Consider the following 6,161-nt stretch of genomic DNA (forward strand, 5'->3'; position numbering starts at 1 on the left):
TGTTCTACTTAAATAAGGAATTATGCAGTACAAGGGAAGATATGTTGTTTCTTTATGACTTTTAAAAATCCATTATACACGTATTTCAGAGATCAGTGAACTGAAATTGTACACTGGCATAGTGATATTTCTCCATTTACTGTTTAATAACTTCTAACCCCCTAGCATTTTTTCAACTGCTGCTAATCACTGAGTTGACATTTTCAGACAGCCACTTGCAGCAATTCCCAGATCCTTCTTAATTCTAAGCATCTAAATTAAAGTGTATCTCTATACGTCTATACACACACATATTGATATTTACACCTTTAGGGTCTCTGTATTTTGCAGATACACACAACTCAGTCACTTGAATCTGTGACATTCTTTGCAATGCTTTGATGGCAGCCCTAAAATTTGATATTCTGAATAATTTTCCATCAGCAAGTTGTCATTAATCTAAAAGCTAATGCTTCTAGCAACAGATACAAAGACATAACGAATTAATGTAAGACAGAGGGGAACAGTTGTGCTGGAGTGCTTGCTTCCTTTTAAATTTTCAGAAGCAATTTCACGGTGTAGCAGCTCTTTATGCTTTCTAGCTATGCAACTACGTGGAAATCCATTTGCTGGAGTCCAACCATGCTGTTTTGGTTCTCCCTCATGAAAGAGATGTAAGAGGTCTCCAAATCCTGGTCAGGCCATATTTCATGGAGGCCCAGTGAACAGAGGTTTTCTTGTGTTTTCAGCTCCAGTTATCGCACTGACATTTCATGAAGACTTAAAACTGAAAGAGCCCACCAGTCTTCACACATCACATCCCTAAACAGCCCTAGCCATGAACAGCAGACAATATTTAATGCGCAATGCCTAAGGCATAGCCGATGAAGAACAGGTCATATGCAAAACTGTGTTTACGCCAGCTAAGATTCTGAATTTCTAGTAAACTCAAGATGTTATCTATAAAGGCAAGGAAATTATGCTAACTAGGACAAGCAGCAAATAAATCTGCAAGCCTAGCAGGGCACAGTACAGGTGTTTGCAAAGCCTTTCTCTTCAGGTAAAAATTAAAATTCTTACCAAAGGAAAACAAAAAGAAAAAAAGTTTTAGGAAACAGCAGATCTGTCACAACAATCAGATAAAAGTAGCAAGGACATACTCTTCTTAATGTGCTAGGCTGAGGTGCCATTCACCGTTCCCAGAATTTCCTCAGGTGACCTTTTCACAGCAAAACAAGTTAATACAGCTGATTTTTTGCCCATAAGTACACAAAAAGTCACAATCCTATCCACTGGTTTTGCTGTGAGGTGTCTGTTAGTAGCAAACAGGAGGATAGCGGCAGCATCGTAAATCAACTTAACCCACATAATGAGAAACATGAGTGAAATCCTGATTCAGTGGCAGAAGTCTATTAATTAGGTCAGTCCGTCTTCATAGTACCACTATTTCCCTTCAACAACAGAAAAGCAGGGAATGAGACAAGATTGGTAATTGCCAAATAAAAGTAATTTAAAACAAAAGGTGTGATCTGCTAAAGAATAGCATGGCTTGATATCACCAAAACCATAAGATTGTACATAGTTCAGCTTATCCTCCTTTTGCAGAGATTCACTATAGCTTCATTGAATGGATTGCTGCTTGCTAAGATAAGAAAAAGAATATGTCAGGCACCAGAGAAGAAAAAAAACCACAAGCATTTTACTTCAATGTCTGCAAAGTTAGAGGAGTGAAAGAAGAAAGTTTTGTGGTGACTAGCCTCTCGAAAGCCAACAAAATACAATGTATGTTGCCAGAGTCACAAGTTGCAAGCGCTTAATTCGTTTTTTAAAAATATCTTGTTGTTCATATTACAAACATCACATAATACAAAATGCTGCCAACCTCTAAAAAGATTCAGATGAGCACATTTTTTAATCATATACAGCTATAGTTAGCTAGAAATAGTAGCTTTTGTATGGATTTATGAACTAAATTTCAACTACTTCACTAAAAAATGCTAGACACAAACATCTGAAACAGAAGTTGAAGATGAGGTTATGCATGCTCCCTGCAAGTACATCTGGAGGATTCGCAACAAGCCAACAGTCTGTTTCCTTTGAACTTGATGAGCACAGTATGCTTCAAGGAACACAAGCCATGATGTGGTTTTATACAACAAGTTCCAACCTTTCAGTTGCGCACAAAATCAATTGGAAAATGAACGGCAGAGTCAAGGCAGCGCTTGATGTGAAATATTACTCTCCAGTTAAGTACCAGATCGGCTCTTCTCCTGAGCTGCATCTGTGAAGAGCCCGTGACCTTTGCGTTCCTGGGGCTCTTCCTCGGTTAGGATCAAAGCTCAGATGTGTAAATACAGGTGGGGCACAGCTATCATTCTGCGGCTCCTGAACAAGTGCTCCTCTCCCCAGCCCTCGTCCGTAAACAATAAAAGGGAAAAATGACTCATCAGTTGGAGGCCATAATTTTTTCTCTGGTCCATGAACAGTAACAATGGACAGTGCTCTTTGAGGCTCGCCTATGGGCTCGGTGAGAGTAGCTCGGAGCATTGGGACAGAGTTACTTCCCTCGCTGCAGCAAACCAAAGGGCACAGAGACATGAGTGCCACCAGTTCTCCCATCTCCGTAACCAGCGAGGTGAAGGCCCTCTCCTTCCCCACCCCTGCCCTGGCCCTGGGAACAGTGTGGTTTGTCTCCCAGTTCTATAGGAAATGTTTTTTAGAAGAACCACAGCATGAAAAATGCTAGGACATGGGAAATAACTTAATGTATTTCTATGTGTAATTTATTTCATTACTAGCGTATTGGTTCCTATATAAATACCAAACCGTAAGATCATTGGGAGTTAGTTACACAATCTGAAAACGCATGGTGGTGTCAGGCTGCCTGAATCACCCATACTAGCAGGACTAATGCAGGTCCCATTTCCTCTAAGTCTTTTCTCCTCTGTCTCTCTTGCACTTTGGTGCAACAAGAGGCACAAGAACTGTTCAGTGTTTACTTTAAAGAGAATATATATTTTAGATTTTAAAAAAATGTTTTGTGTTATCACGAAAAATGTAAGAACCACCACATCAGCTGTATCAGCTAAAATACGATGCTCCACAGTCACTACCTATTAGCTAAAGGAAAGTGGAATCCATCAGTCATTCAGTAATTACGGAATACAGCATTAAACTTCAGTCTTTCATTTGCAAGCAAGGTCAATTTTTTTTTTTTTTTTTAAAGATACTAATTGCTAGCATGCATCATCTTGGCTGTGATTTTATTTTCATGGCAGATGCAAGAAAGCTCAAGGATCAGGTCAGACTATGGAACTAGCATATAATCAACTTTGAATATTGGTTGAAAAAGAAAATTATGATACAGATAAAATATAAAATATATATATAGGGATAAAAAATTGCCAGTTTTCACTGTTCACATTTGAAGACACAGGAATTAATGTCTTTAATTTTTTTTCCAAATAACAATCATTTTTACTAAGAATGTGAAGGAATAAAAGTCTGGAAGAAGGGCAGTGAGTCTCAGAAAATTTATTAATAATAAACATAGGGAAAGGAATAAACAGGGGAAATCTAAAAAAGGTGACACTGAGTTCTCTGGTTCCCAACACTGCACAAAAATCTTACTTGGAAACTCCCAGCCTACCTATATTTTAAGGGCTAGATTGCCTCTCAGTATTACCTGAGAAAAGTTCTAAGAATATGTTTGAGCTTGCTTTCAGAAGTTATTAAACAGGCACAAACAAATATTTGACAGTATGATTTTGTCCAAGAAATGTGATTCTTCCACCTTGGTCCTACTTTTATCTTTTTCTTCAGTTATAGATAGGAAAAATTAACACCCATCCCCCCCCCCCAAAAAAAAAGTTAGAAATATTCTGGGTCAGTTCTTACACTGATATAAAAACACACTGATATAAACAGAGCCATGATAATTTATATTAGCTGTAGAATTTTCTCTTATTAAACTCAGTTGCCGCCAGACTGTTCTGTATAAACAGCTCTATAAACAGATATCTGTTAATCCAGCATTTCAACATGAAAGAAGTACCAGTGTTACTTCAAACTTGAAACTTCAAGAACAAGAAAATCTCAGAAATGAGTGGAATATTTATCCAATATATTCCAAGTGAACATCATAAGAAAATATTTTGGAATAAATACATATTTAAACCATAAATCCTAATGAATTACCACAAGGGATTTTTCACAGGAAAGAGCTGCAAGAGGTGGGCTTTTTTTCTTGTTGGCAAGACAAATCCAATAGGATATCTACTAAGACTAAAGGTCACACTCAAGCCTTCACAAACAAGAATTTTCATTAATGCCCTAGCAGTCAGCAATTACATTCGCACATCTCATAGCTTTACAATACAGAGCAGAGAACTGCATCAAACTACACACATTTACATGGTACTTGCTGTGGACAGGAGGTCAGGTTTTTTGTTTGTTTCAGAAAGCCAATGTCCTTGTACAGAAACCAGGCAACGTGAAGGTGCTCCTGCCCCAGAAGATTCAACTGTTCCCCATAATTGTACCCAGCAGATGGATACTGTGCCCATACCAGACATTAACTTAAGAGCATCCCTTAAAAGAGATAGTAGAAACTTCAGATAACATTAGAAAAGACCCTTGAGTTAAAGCAAACTGAAGCACATGGTAACAGCTTAAACCTAAAACGTAAACCTAAATGCATCTCAACTGCCAAGGTATAAGCCAGCTTCATTTTTTTGTACAACCAGCATGAGACAGAGCCAGTCCTCTAATAAGGGATGGATGTAGCAGATTCAGCCTCATTGCCCATTTTCAGATTTATCTCAAACCACAGCAAGTAACAAATGCAGCAAGCAAAACAGGATCTGAACTGAGACAAGTAAAACCAGGCACTGCCAGGACAATTTTTTCTACTACTCGCTAACCTGTTACAACATTTCCACTACAGCACTAGTAGCCAGCTTGTCCTGTCACTAAAACTGACAGGCTAAACATGGAAAAACCCAAGACGCATTCACTCAGGATACTCACTGCTCCAAAGCAAACAGAACCTCAGGATACCACAGTAGCACACAAGGCTTCTGGCACTTCACTGCAGTGTAGGATAGGAAACAGGTGGCCAAGGTTAGGGATAAACTGGGTCCCAAAGCCGGCTTGAGCAACCCTGTTAATTCCTCGCACAGCTGGGGAGGCACATTACCAGGCAGAGTTGGTGCAGGCCCACCAGCAACTGCACAACAGCCCCTCTGCTTTGAGTCTTCAGCGAGCACTGTGGCTTGCCTAGCTGTGGAAGGCGAGTAGGAAACACCATGCTGTGTTTCTGCTCTGCTCTGCACTACACCTACCCTTCCAACATCTTCACACAGCTTCATCTGCTCCCCTGATCATTTTTCCTCCCAGAGCTTTGCTGTGCTAAGTAAAGGCATCTTTGATTTTCTGATGCTCAGCTCAGGTTTTAATCATGCCATGTATCCTTGCATCTCTTGATTCTCTGACCCTTGTTTCTGCTTGCTCCTGTTCTCCCTTGAAGGTGCTCTAGGGATCTCCGGGGCCTGAGACCTGTTGTACAATATGGGTCTTACACAATCCTCAAAAGCTAGCCCTACCCTGGAGGCAGCAGTGTGAACAAGCTAGTCACTGCCCGAGCCCACGCAGACACAGTTCTCCCCCGAGAGCTCTGGTTGAACGTTTTGCAACCATTTTTCCAGACTGAGGTGTTAGTAATTCACACAAACTATCGAAGAGTATACCTCATTGAACAGTGTAGACTGTACTTGCAGACTTTAACCAAACGTGGAAGGTGACCTATGGGTAGAAGTCAACTAAATAGATGTTCCTTCCAGAGCATTGCATTGGTACATCAAAGTGGACTGGTGCTGCAATCACAGTATCTTCACAAATATTGTATTGCATTGTAATTATTTTAGAAAAATAGTGAGTTACAAGACTAGTGGTTTTGTCAGTAGCTGTCTGGAAATAAGATATAATCTGCCATTGTTCAGGAATGACATCATAAACTGAAGTGCACAGCACCCTTCAAGTCTCACTTAAATTATAGTCACTGTTAACACAACTGTGAGCGCCGACATAGGGACAAGAACTAATACTGACTAGGAAAGAAGTGACATATTAAAGCACATCTGTAGAGGAGCCAGAGAACACCGTATTTTGGTTTGGCTAATTCT

The sequence above is a fragment of the Grus americana genome, chromosome 4 (assembly GCF_028858705.1).
Source record: "Grus americana isolate bGruAme1 chromosome 4, bGruAme1.mat, whole genome shotgun sequence".
Classification (NCBI taxonomy): Eukaryota; Metazoa; Chordata; class Aves; order Gruiformes; family Gruidae; genus Grus; species Grus americana.